The 14,003-nt window shown below is 46.7% G+C and overlaps 1 protein-coding gene across 4 annotated transcripts in view; it reads right to left on the bottom strand.

Moving 5' to 3' along the window:
• The window catches only part of CLASP1 (cytoplasmic linker associated protein 1), a 191,567-nt gene that overhangs the window by 145,521 nt on the left and 32,043 nt on the right, over window positions 1-14,003 (bottom strand). The gene's annotated exons all lie outside the window — the stretch shown is intronic.

A 14,003-nucleotide genomic window follows, 5' to 3' on the forward strand; every position in this document is an offset into this window, starting at 1 on the left:
GGGATCAAACACAAGCACAGAAACACAACAGGCGACCTTCACTTAAACTGGGCTTCGTCCTCTGGGGTTCTGCTGTTGTCCAAGTTCTGTTTTTAAGTTCTAGCTCCCAATAATGGGGCTGGGCTCGGGGAAGCTCCCTGCCTTTACTGGATTCTGTTCCCTTCTGGCTCTCAGACCCCTCATCGGCTGTAAAATGCCTGAGTTGCTGAAAGCACCCTGCATCACTGAAAAGACGCTGGTAAGAGCAAGGTGATTTTATCAGAGAGGAGGCAGAAAGAATCCGTAGAAACTGCACTTGCGGGTTGAGCCCCCCTCTTCCATTCCAGAAGTTCATTCATGCTCTCGAATACACAATGCATGGTAGCCTTGCCAAAAAAAAAAAAATTATACACGCCTACACACTTAATGAATTCACTTATGAAAAATCAGCCAGCTTGTTCCAGTGTAGAAAGCTTAAAGGCAGGATAGAGAAATCAAAATAAACTCTCTAATTTCTTCTAACTTCCAGCCTCTTAGAAAACAAAGAGGCATGGGAACTGGGCATGAATTCTCGGTTCTGGAGAAGCCAGCTTCTTCTGTATTGCCTCCTACTCACACCCAATTCTGATTTCAAATTTCACAAGCAGGCAGGACCACACTTGGGGGAAACAAACTAGAAAGGGTGAGGGATGAAAATGAAAGTTCACAATGGAGTTCTTTCAAATGAGGAATTCACTACTGGGCCAAAGGCACTGATGAAAAACAAAAGAAAGAGAAAACCTAACATTTATCCATTCTTCTGTAAATGCTGCATTAGGGTTCACATCCTATTCTAAGATTATCAATTAATTTGACACCATCTCTTACTGAGAACTAAAATGGTTTAACTTCTATAATTAGGGCTTCTTCCTAACTCAAAATCACTGAAGAGGAATCATTGAAGGTTTCAGGCAGAAGGGACTCAGACATCATCCTGTGCTTGGCTTCCCCCACCTTCATGACACTCTGACTACCCAGACTCACACCCAGGTCTGAGGGCCTCCAAAGCCCCACTCTTTCTAAGGTGCTGTGGAGGGACGGATGTAGCTATCAGAGTCCAAAGGTACCCAAGCTGAGGACAGGAACCCACGCACACATTCCTCTCCACCTGGACTCCTGAGAACCCATCAAAATGACAGTACAGAAGATTCTTTCCAAAACAACCCAGAGAAATTGGGGTAAGGCGAATTCAAGTGGCCATCAAAAATGAAAATTCTCCCCAAACAGAATTCCAGAAGAAGACAAAGGGGGAAGTGCACCCCAAAATCTGCTCCAAGGGGGCCCCGTGGGGATGAGAGCTCACCAGCTTAGATCCTGAGTACATCCGGGCCCTGTGGGCAGCCACAAGGCACGGAGAAGGCAGGACAGCGGGATAAGCAGGAGGATGACAGGTGGACGAGGGGCCACCAAGGAAGGGGAGGCAAGCAGTATAAGCAGGGAGGGCAGGGAGAAGGCCTAGGAAAAGGCCAGGCTGGGTGCCCTTTGCACAGCAGGCTCAATTCCGTTTAACTCCATGGTAAGCATTACATATTTGCCTCTTGCCACTGGACTATGAGCAAGGTAACCAAGTAATTTATCATTCACACTGGGGAACTCTGGGTTTCAACGGGAGTGCTGTTAATAACAACGTCTGGACAATAGGAATAAACAGGCACTGATCCAGGCAAATGGAAACGTGGCCTCCGCAGGTAAGCGTCCCTCAAGGCAGGAACTAGTCTTCATCTGCTGTCCTCCCCAAACCAATCAGTCATGTTGGCTTAGCAAGTGACATGACTACTTTCGCCAGTAAGTCGAAATGTGCCAAAAGCCATTCATGAATTGTTCCTATAAGGGCCACGCTGCTGAAAATTGCAGGAGGCACCATTACAGCCATATGTGGCAGGTGCAGTCCTGAAAAAGGAGGTAAACTTTGTAATTAAAAAAGCAAAAACCTCTCCAAATGATCTTTGACATGAACCTTGTCCACACCCATAGCCAAGTGACACTCTGCTCAAAAGCCATGTCCCCTTCCCCTCCCACCCTGAGCTGGCCCTGTCCTGGCTGGGCAGGCCCAGTGGCTGAGGCCTCCTCTCCGCAAGGCCGCCCCTCTGCCATCCCCCCACCCTCCATCCTCCGGCTGAGCAACCAGACAGGAGACCTGCAGGCTCTGGTCTGAGACTTAGGGCCATGCTGAGAGGCAAGTGCTTGAGAAGAACAGGAAGGTTCTAAAACCTGTTCTCAGTCCTTCCTTCCCCATCTTGGGGTCAGCTTGTCCTAAGGCATCAGCAGGGAAGGGACTAAACAACAGCCCAGGACCCATTTCTTTTCTGAAGAGGAAATGCCCAGAAAGCACAGTGAAGGTTTCCGGCAGGGGTGTTTCCGGGAAGGCCAGAGACCTGCCTGCAGGAGGGCTCGGCACCGGGTACCAGGGCCAATGCTCCTCTGGGGCTGACAGCTGGGAGCCTATTCGTGGACCTCCAGCACTCTTCTCATATTTCACTGGTTTAATCCAAGCTACCAAGTAATGCTCCTCAGAGCGGCTCATAAACTAGTCAGGTGCCTCGGAAGCAACTTCTCGGCCCTCCCACCACGAGGGCGGGGAGGGGCCACACAAGAAGAGAAATGGGGAGGACATCTCTGGAATGTCTGGCCAGACCGCAAAAGGCCTTGCATTTCTTGGGTCCTGTTATCAGAGCACGTGTTACGGGTATCAATCTGAATTCTCATTCTCATAAATCCTAGAATTACTTTATGAACAACACAATTACACTGTGTTGTAACATGGTCCAGCCTGCGCTATACTTGGTGTCAAAAGTCTGTGAAATATAAACATTTAATGGAAGTGACCTGGGCCTCTCCTCTCCCTGTTCTGAAAGGCTCTGATTCCCAGTGGAACTAGGAGAGAGCTAACAAAGGCACCGTTCGTAAGCCTATGCCTCAGGTGTCTACAGACAGGGCATCCTTGGCTCGGGAGATTCAAAGTTCCACAACAGCAGGCATGCAGAGAAAATGAAATCAGTTTTTACCTTAAGGACTTACTGTGTACAAAGCACAAGCTCAAGTTTAAGTCACTCTGAGATGCCACTAAGTTTGGTACTAACATCTGCATCCCAGCGCCCAGCGCTCAGGCTGTTCCTCGACTTTCCCCAACTCCAATACCCGACTCCAGCCTCAGGTCCTCTCACCACACTGAACCGCGTTCTAGTCACCATGCCTGGTGCCCAGTATGCTCAGACACCACCACAACTGCTAACAGACACCCCGGAAGCCTGCTCAAAATCCTTCAGTGCTTCCTCATGGTCTGTTTAAAAGCCTGCCAGACCCCTCGGCGTGGCTCCTACACTCCAAGGCCAGGCATCAGTCTACCTTCCTGGGAGGGGGTTACAACAGGAACCAAAAAGATGGCCGTGAGGATGAAGGGAAATAATCTGCCTAAAAGAGCTCAATACACGCCTATGGCAGAGAACCATCCAACAAATGTCAGCCTTTCCCCCATCCCCAGCCACCTCCTCACACCAACAAGTCCCTGAGCACCGCAGGGCAGGGCCCTGCTCCAGTGCCAGTTCATGGGGCAAGCCCCACGAAGACCCAAGCCCCAGAGCTTCTGCGGACCCGGGAGCAAAGGGGAACCTCCCCTAGTCCAGCCACACAAGCTTTGCCCTTAGATGCTCACATCTGCCTGCCAAAATCCTGCCTGCCTTTTAAAAGCCGGCTCCAGAGCCACCCCGCAGGGAGGGGAAGCCTGGCTCTGTGGGCGTCTCTCTTCACGAGTCCCCTGTACCATCAACACGAGGTCCTCATCCACTCTGCTACCATCCCTTGTTCAGAAGCAGGAGTCTGATGCTCTCTCCTCAAGCTCTGCCACAACTCACGTTCTCAAAACAAATTTGTGAAGTGGGCAAATAAATCTGTAACCTAATTATTCTATCATCATCCTATGATTCAGCCAAGAAACCTAAATAGAAATCTCGATTATAAAAAGCTATTAAGAAAAAAAAGACCAAAAGACACCTGCACCCCAATGTTCATAGCAGCACTATTTACAATAGCCAAGACATGGAAACAGCCTAAATGTCCATCAACAGATGACTGGATAAAGATGTGGTATATTTATACAATGGAATACTATTCAGCCATAAAAACCAACAACATAATGCCATTTGCAGCAACATGGATGGGCTTGGAGAATGCCATCCTAAGTGAAGCCAGAAAGAGAAAGAAAAATGCCGTATGAGGTATCTCATATGTGGAATCTAAAAAAAAATTAAAAATAAAAAAACAAAAAAAAATACAAAACAGAAACAGACTCATAGACATAGAATACAAACTTGTGGTTGCCAACGGGGAGGGGGTGAGAAGGGATAGACTGGGAGTTTAAAATTTGTAGATACTGACAGGCATAGGTAGAATAGATAAACAAGATTATACTGTATAGCACAGGGAAATATATACAAGATCTTGTGGTAGCTCACAGAGAAAAAAATGTTACAATGAATATATGTATGTTCATGTATAACTGAAAAAATGTGCTCTGCGCTGGAATTTGATACATTGTAAAATGACTATATCTCAATAAAAAAAAGTTTGAAAAAAAAGAAAGACCTACAGAGCCCCATGCAGCACCAACAGTTCAATGATTTATCTCAGCTAAGATGTCACAATGGCCCTTTCCTCACGTGACCACCCAGCCATGACTCCTTAGACTGGTGGGTGAACTGGAAAAGCCTTGAGGGACTGATGAACTCCTAAGAGTGCTGTGCTTTTACACCAGTGAAACAAGAAAGAGAAAGACCAAGGCCTTCCTTTTCTCAGTACAAAATGCTCACTGAAAGGCATGAAGGAAAAGGCCAGAAGGGTCTACACACTTGCTCAGAGAACTTCACGATGGGAACTTGCTCTAAGGTTTGTGGGCAACAGGGGAGGGGGGCTCATGAAGCCCGAGTCAAAAAGTTCAAGTGCTGTCTCTGCCCAGCAGGGTCGGAAGTCCCATTGTCCCTCCCTCGTGGACCCCTGGGGGCCAAAGCACCAGAGGCGGCGGCCGGCAGAGCCTTGTGGCCCTGTCAAACAGTCCAGTCCATTAACGAGTGACCCTAAGAAAACGCACAGTGCCTCTGATGGCGGGTGAGGAGCGTGTCACTCTAGGAGACACCTCTTCACCAACCACACAGCTGAGCCGAGACTCCCCAGCATGAAGCCAGAAGCAGGCCCACAGCTGATCAGAGGATGAGTCTGCCCTGAAAGGTTTAGCAGGTAACTGAGGACTCAGCCCAAATGTCTAACTTCCCATTTAGTTCACAGAAGTCTCCCAAACGTCACGGACGTGCTATCACAGAGAATATTCTGGAACCGAACCTTTCTTGAGGTCTCAGGGTCACTAGTACAAACAGAGTCATTATGCTGAGCTCAAGTCCAAGAGCTCCTTCCCAGGGTCCTACGAGGCGACAAACCACAGGTCCCTGGCAGTCTCCTGCTATTGAGACACTGCAGGAGATCAACTTCTAGTTGTAGTCCGGGAGGCGGCAGAATTTGGAGGGACAGAGTTGATCAGGCGGCCTTCTGGTGCCTGGGGCTGGTGTCATACACCCTTTAAGCCAGAGGATCTGAAAAGGCTGCTTCCAGAAAAGCCACGGGCCTTCCAGACACATAACTATTCAACTCCTCACAATGTTCATTTCCCCAGTGAGTCTGCCTGCAGAGCCATCATGTCCTGAGCACGGTTTCAGGCAGTGCAGACTCTGCAGTTGAAAGAGACAGGAAAATACATCCGAGCGGAGGGACCTCAGAGACAGCGGCAAAGTGTCCGGCTTCAGACCAGTTGGCTAGGGAGGGCGGGAAAGGTTTCTCCAAGGGTGACATCTGTGCTCACAACATGACCACGGAGAGGAGGGAAGCCAACTGGCCACCAGAACGGCCTCAAAAGCACGTTCTGGAGACAGAAGGGCCAGCATGGCTGCAGCAGCAGGGTGGGGATAAGGCCGAGAGACTAAGGGGCAGCAGCACAGGGTCACTTACATCCTAGGGTACAGTTTTTAGTTTTATTCTAAGTGTAATGGGAAGACACTGGACAGGGCTGGGATGGTAAGTGACAGAATTCAAGTTATGATTTAAGGATTATTCCCAATGCTGCACATACTGGAGGCTCATCGCGGCCAATCTTGTATTTGAACATGTTGACATGACAACACTGCACCGTGGTTAAAAGTGCAGACTCTGGACCTCAACCCTTCTACTTAAGCTGCATAGCTTTGGGTAAATCATTTCCTCTGTCTGCCTCGGTTTCCTCATCTGCAAATTGGAGATAAACATGAACATCTCGAAGTTGTTGTTTTAGCTGCAGTATCAAGGGCAAAAGGAAAAAGAAAACGCATCCAAGTACCCAGACATCACTAACAATGCAAGTGCTCGCCCCCAAGAAGCCTCTGGCACATCGGTCAGTCTCTACACGCTTTCCCTGCGAGAGGAAACGGACAGCTGACCCTGTCTTGTTAACAAAGTAGAAAGTGTCCCTCCTTTTTCTTGCTGAAGCCACAACTCAGGCAGAAGTATGCCCAACATACGAAGGACAAGTCATGTCACGCTTAGTAGGACAGTGTGTGTTAAAGCTGAAGGCAGTCTTCTCTTGGCTGGGAAAGGTTCTCCTTCTCTAAACAAAAAATACTCTGTGGCTACAGTTCCTCACACTGGGCATCTGGGCAGAGTCCCACATGCCTGGCGGTTCATTTTCTAGCAGCTGCAGACAGGATCTAAGGAACTCTTAACAATGCAGGGACTGCCAGGCCTCCTCTGTCACAGAGCAGACGGAGCTCTGAGAGCAATCAGGAAGCCCAGCTCCCCTGCAGTAGGGGGCGGGGTGTGAACGTATCCATATTTCTTCTACGTTGTCAAGATTAAACTATATTTCTAGATTTCCTTCAGGGTGATCTTCTATAACACTCATGATTTACTGGTTGGAATTTTCTGGCAACAAATCACAATATAAAATCAAGTTGTAAATTACTAACAAAGGTTAGAAAGGGTGCCAAGGCATTCATCCAACCAAAACTCATTTTCCAGATTTATTAGAGAGGAAGGAAACAGGACGATTGCTGGCTGACCCCTGGGTGTCCCCTCCTGCTGCCCGTCCCCACCTCCCTTCATCCTCACGGGAAATGAAGGTCACCCATGGGCTTTGGGGGCCCGTTAGAATCCTCCTGCCTTGCAGGGACATTCTACAAACAGCCCCACAGCTAGTCCCTTCCCCAGAGCTGTACCACACCAGGGCACAACTAAGAGAGAGGACGCTGTCTTAGTGACTCTTCTAAATGGCAAGGCAGACTACACAAAATACAAAGGAAAAGAAAAAGCCATTCCAAATATGGACAAGCAGGAGCTACTTATTAACAGCTGAACAGAATTAAATTTGACAAGAATTACTATATGCTAGGTCCTTCTGTGCAAGCAAGGGTTCAGAGACACAGAGAAATAAAGTAAGGCCCTCACCTGCAAAACACTGACAATGTAATTGACACAAATGTGCACGTGGCCACAATTTAAGGTAAAACATGGTCTGGCAAAAATGAAATGTGGTCTATGTGCTGTGGGAGCACCAACCACTGAACAAGTCATCTCCACCGAGAACTCAGCTCCCCAGACACCACAGCGCTTCATCGGCACCTTCAAGCAGGCGAAGGAGTCTGACAGGCCAAGACGAGGCCGCCAGACAGAGGACAGTCAGCGCTGGAAAGTCACTAACAACTCGCAAAGGCCCTGGGGGAACCATCACAAAGTTAAAACAGAGAAAACGGCAGCCTTGAGTTGCAAAAGTACATCTCAGTAGTCCTTGTGCTCCTTGCCAGGCTGGGAGAGGGCCGGGAGGCTGAGCTAGCTTCCGTCTTCCTTCCGGTACCTGGTGCTTCCCCTGTGCTGGGATGTCCGTCCGTCTGCATCTCATCGGCAGGGCGAGGTGCCTGGTGAGCCTACTCTGGGTGATGCTGAGACTGCCCACCGGGTCCCGGTGTCCTCACTGCTCATGGCTTAGTAGCAGTTGATGAATGCTGCCTAGATTATTTCACCAGAAAGCAATAGCACAGTTATTCTAATTCTGTCGTTGCCTTTAATTCTATTATTTATTAGCTGTACAGAAGAACTTTGCCTCATCAACTAGCTGGTTACTCTGGAATACATTTGACATAAGAAAGGCAAATTTTCTTTATTTTTTCCTTCAGTTTATCAATTCTCAGAACATGAGTTGGTGCCTCCCAGCCTTCAAAGATGTCCAAAGAGGGTCTTTTTAGTAATAGCCTAAGTAATGAATTTAAACATATTTGTTGTGTTCATTCCCTCACATTTGAGCATCTTCTTGATGTCCCATGAGCCCTTCCATGTCATGTCACAGGGGCACAAAGCAAATTTCAAAGGGCTGTTTCCCAGTGGAAGGAGCGGGGGTGCCTTAGAGAAATGGCTGAGTGCAGGGCGAGGCGGGAAGCGCTCAGGACTGGCTGAGGCGGCTTGTCAGACGTGAGAGCAGGAGGCACCCTCCCCGTTTTCACCCTGTGTGTGGCTCCCTGCTGGAGGGCGGGCTTCTGGGCCGCAGGAACTCTGTCTGGGTGAAACACACTGGGCACCACTGCTCTTCGGGGACTTCTTCCAAAGGCATTCACACATACAATTATAATTTTTTAAGGGAGAAGTGGTAGAAAATGTTTCATTTTTAGTTTCCCAAATTTAAAAAAGGGTTGAAAATATGGTTTTTATGGTGATTAAACGGTGTAAAATATTGGAAGCAATTATCATAAGCTCTGGCATCTAACTATACATTCAAAACCTGTTAGAGCTCTTTTTACTTTTTCCCCATTTGAAACCCACAATCAGCAATTAAACAACCCTCACTCCTGTCAGTCCCTCCCTTCTCTTCCTTCATTTAGTTGTTTGTTTACACCTGACACATGTTTGTTTCATTTTAAAGTCTAAAACAGAATGCAGTCTTCACGAATACAGCCTCATAATGTCCCTTTTGAAACAGATCTTTTGTATGTGCAGAATTATCCATGTCCTCAGAGGTAACACTTGGGCTGTGACTGACGTTTTTCACTCTTTTGTCAGAAAACTCAGCATTCTCCAGGCCCAGGCTTCTCCATAACCTACTGTTAAGAGAACTGAAGGAGTTGGTGCAGCATGTATGGGACTCCTTCATACATGGAATCCCTTCTCTTCTTGCTCCTTTTGAGAAACTCAGACATTGTTCACACACCACAGAACTCATCCTCTTAAAATGTACAGCTGAGTAATTTCCAGCACATGCACAAGGGTGCCCAGTCACTACCACCATCTAATTCCAGAACATCTCCATCACCTGAAGAACCCCGTTTCCTGTCACAGTCACCCCCCACTCCCCCCTCAGTCCCTGACAACCACTGAAAAGGCTGTAACTGTGACTATGGCTATTTCATTAGGAAAGGGCACAGGGAGATTCAATTCCTTCTCGTTCAAAGATCTCCATTCTAGTGGCTTGAAGTACAAAAAAAAATGCTTCAGCAACACGTGTCACTATGAAGTGATGAAGACAAAGAAGCATTTTCCCCTTGAATTATTTCTCCTTTTATGATAAAGCAGAAATCAAATCACACAGCCAGTGTAATCAACTCTGAACATTTGGCCATGGCATATTTCAGTCTTCTATCTCAAAATTCTGAGGCAAAAACAAAATAAAATCTAGCAACCACCAAAAAAAGATAAATGTTTTCAAAAAGGCAGTAAATTAAGTCATTAAGATGAGATAAATTCATACCAATGTGTGCTCATTTAGCTGGCAAAACTTATCAAAATAGTTCAGGTACTGAATGCATAACAGATTTTCTACAGATTTTTATCTTTTTAAAGCAACTAGATAAAATTTTACGGGAAAACTGTAGGGCTGACGCAGTTGAATATGCTTAGTGCATTCTTGATTCTAACAGCAATACTACTGTCTGGGTGTCAGCCATATTTTAAATATGAAAAGTTACTTTATTGTTACCATAATTCCAAGAGCAAAATTAAGGAATTGCTATAAATAGTGATTCTCCTTAATTGTGGATGTGCAACTGTGCACCAACCAGACACTGCTTTTTGCCACAAATCCAGCCTCTCTCCACCTCCTTATGTAGCAGACGATACAGTCAGTACACCATCCCTATCACCTCCTAACAAACATCTTCTCAGAAGCGGCTGTAGAAGGAAAGCTTTAAACTTCTGTTTCCAGGGAGAGGGCACAACTCAGGGGTACAGCGCGTGCCTAGCATGCAAGAGGTCCTGGGTTCAATCCCCGGTACCTCCACCAAAATAAGTAAGTAAGTAAGTAAGTAAACCTAACTGCCTCCCCCTGGAAAATAAATGAAAACAAACATTAAAAAAAAAACACTTCTGTTTACAAAAACAATATATACCCATTGTGGAAAATTTAGAAAATACAGAAAAATCAGAAAGAAATCTACCATTTCACGGTCTAGATTAAAACCCCTCAAATTTTCACATGGCTCTTTCCAGATTTTTTTCTACATACTGAGTTGAGTTGAGTTCTTGCTGTATATAAATTTTGCACTGCCTTTTACATTACTCCATCAGCATCTCCCCATGTCACAAGAAGTCTCTACAAACTTCTGCACGGAGTACACCACCTTCTGGATGAACGTATGGAAATTCACACACACATATTCTGATGCTGGGTATGTGAGATCTTCCCCAACAGATGATTTGTTATTCACCATGCACATGGTGCTTTCATGGACACACAACACACGCAGAGGCCACACATTTTCACGGTGGTTCCAAAGGACTTGGTTATTTCCAAATGACTGTGAGGCAGTCACCGCCAAAAACCACATTCCTGTCCGAGAAGAAATGTCACCCACATCACCGGGACTTTGGAATGAGCAAACAGTAGGTCATAAATACTTTACACCACTTAGAAAAGAAAGGCCATGCCCTTCTCAGTCAGAGGCATCCTCTCCTCAAATGTGCAGGCAGATCTCTCCCCGACCTCTCACCTCTCACCCCAGGAAAGTGAGGAAAGAAGATGCGTTCTATTTGATGGGGTCACTCTGGCAAGGGATACCTTACACGACTGGCCTTGAATTTTACCTTGAAACTGTCTTCTCAAGGCAGACCAGCATCTCACAAAGGATCCACTTGGGAAAGAAGCCAGCTCCACGCTGGTCAGACAGCAGGTCAGGACAGAGAGGAGAAGCCAAGACTCCAGGCCCACCTGCAGCCACTGACCCAGCCAAATGCATACACACAGAGACCTACCTCTCTGTCTCAGCCCAAGCGCATATTAATTTTTTAAACTAACATTAAGACAAAACTTCTCTGCCGAAAAATTTCAAAGAGTCCAAATCAAACACTAAAACAAAGCCAGCCAGAAAAAGTACATGAACTTCACCCCTGCAGAGTCTTCACTTTAAAAATGAGATTGCTTATTTCTTTACCTGACCTGCCGTTCCACTATTATCAAGCTAGTTTCGCCAAGTCGCAGACCTGCTAGTTACTCTCTCCCCCAAAAGGCCCTTTTGTTCTCAGCAAGAAATAAATGTTTTCTTCCTAAACTGGGCTCTAAGGTAATCAACATTCTTTCCTCTGGCTGCTGGGACAGAATGCTCATCCCCCTCAAGTCCTCACCTGTGGACAGCAAGCCATTTCCCAGTCACTGTGTGGAGAGGCTCCCAAGCACCTTCTGAGCTGCCCCTGAGCAAGTGAGTACAGCCTCAGATCATGGTGAGGCTGAGTGAGGGGCTGTAAGGCCTTGCCAGCCACACATCCCCATTCACGTTACAGTCCTATATTCTGTCCCGAACCCTGAGGAGCCCCAGAGCTCATGAACCTCTGAGAAGTGGGTAAGAATAATGCACTGGAAAACCTACTACTGCTTCTGACACAGGGCAGGGGGTCAAACACCTGGTGACTCTTTGTGACGTTCAGTTCCACAACAGCATTCATTCATTTTAGCAAGACGTGCAAAGCTAACACTTCTAATCCACTTCTGACTTCACTCAAGCAAAACCATCCTGCTCTGTCCAGAGTGCCCCCAAGTGCCCACGTGGAGCCCAGCAGGCCAGCAGTTCCTCACCCAAGTCCCTTGCTCTTCCTGCTTGAATGGGCTCTCCTTTGTTCGATGCTCATCTGAGCAGTGTCTTCCAACACTGAAAACCTTTTCCAGTGTTCCGGGCTCGCTCAGAGTCGCACTGCGCGTGCGATGAGGCAGACTCCTCCCTCCTACAGCCTGGCTGAGAACCAACTGCCTGAAGCTACTTGAGGTTTTAATGGCAGGAGATTGCATGTCCCAGGCGATTCTTTATGTCCCACCAGAGATAACTGCTTAGTTGTTTCCGAAATAGTGGAAGGCAGGAAGGCAGGAGGCAAAGAAAGAAGAGGTGGTCATCTTGTTAACCGACAGAAATATCCAATCATCATACTGTGCGCCCGGGACTAACACAGTGCGAGGGTCAGTTACACATGCGTGCACGCGTCCATCCATCCACGCACGCACACGTACACCCATGCGCGCACACACACGTGCATGGTAAGTCCTAGGGATGTAATGTACTGCATGATGCCTACAGTCAACAACAGTGTATTGTATACTTGAAAGGCGCTAGCAGAGTAAATCTTAAAAGTTCTCATCCCAAGAAAAAGAACAGGTAATTATGTGAGATGACGGATGCTAACTAGGTGTGCTGTGGTGATCATTTCACAAATCCCTCCTCTGCATACCTGAAGCTCACACACCGCTGTACGTCCCTTGTACGTCAATGAGACGGGGCGGGGGTAAGATTCTAGAACATAGCCCCTCAGAGACGAAGCACCGGAGCACTTCTGTCCGCGCTCCATTTCCAGAAGTGCGTCCCCGTCCTAAGCTGGGGCACCTAGTTTTGCAGCTGCTAGAGAAAGAGATCAATTTTTCCTAGAGAAAGAGCTCAAGATCTCAGTCTACAGAAATAAACTCTTCTCCCAAGTGTCTCTTCATGGCAGAGGAAAAACATGAGCTCTTCTAGATGGTTCCCTGCTCTCCACTGACAGCCTGACCACTGCCCCTGCTCCTTTATTAACAAAGTCCTGGGCAAAAATGAGCATCTAATTAGAATAAAGCTGACCTGTGTAGAGAACTGACACTTCTGAGAGCCCTAAGTAGTTTTTAAAAAAAGAAAGTAGTATTTTTAAATGCTAGATGTCATAAAAAATTTTTTTCCAACAATGAAAAATTTACTGAAGTAGAAATTAAACATTCCCTTCTCCCTTAAATGCTCCCCTCCCCCTTAAAAATACTTCAGTAAGTTTGGCACATGCCAAACCAGATTCTTTTACCAAAATGCCAGTGTTTTTATGGTATAATGCCACTTGTTCTGTATCTTTAAAATGGGAAGTCTGAATCATTTATGTACTGATGTACACAAATGTTTAGCAGCATAAAACTCCCCACGTCCATCAATAAACACAAGGTCTTCTTCCGGGCTCATCTCCCATCTGTATTTCAAGCCATTTTCATCCCATTTCTCTGGATTCTTTGCCACGGTCCTTGTCATAGGCTCTCCCTAACCTAACCTGTTAAGAAGATAACGCGGCGGGCTTGGCCAGCTCTTGGTCACCTGTTCACCCCAAATGCCATCTGACAACTTCCCCTGTCCAAAAAACTCAAGCTGGTGAGTTCTGTCTACAGAACAGTGCAGCCAAATACCTGCGTCTCACTCTGCGCTGTCTTCTGTTTCATCCGCTCTCCATGCTCTCGGTCCCTTGCAGAGTGTCCTTTAAAACCCCGCTAAACCCAGGAAGACATCTTGTTGTCTGCCTCTGATACTCCTCTCACAGTTGTTACAGAAACCTACAGGCAATCATCTCTCCACTTCCGCTTTGGCTGTTCACATTATTTTATGTTCACAAATCATGTTGCCTTAAATTCTGTATGAATATAAATGCACCGAAATAAAACTAATTTTAAACAGTGTTTTCTTTCTTCACAGTAGTTCCCTTTGAAGATAACTATCAAAATACACACT

Source organism: Vicugna pacos, chromosome 5 (assembly GCF_048564905.1).
Source record: "Vicugna pacos chromosome 5, VicPac4, whole genome shotgun sequence".
In the NCBI taxonomy this organism is placed as follows: Eukaryota; Metazoa; Chordata; class Mammalia; order Artiodactyla; family Camelidae; genus Vicugna; species Vicugna pacos.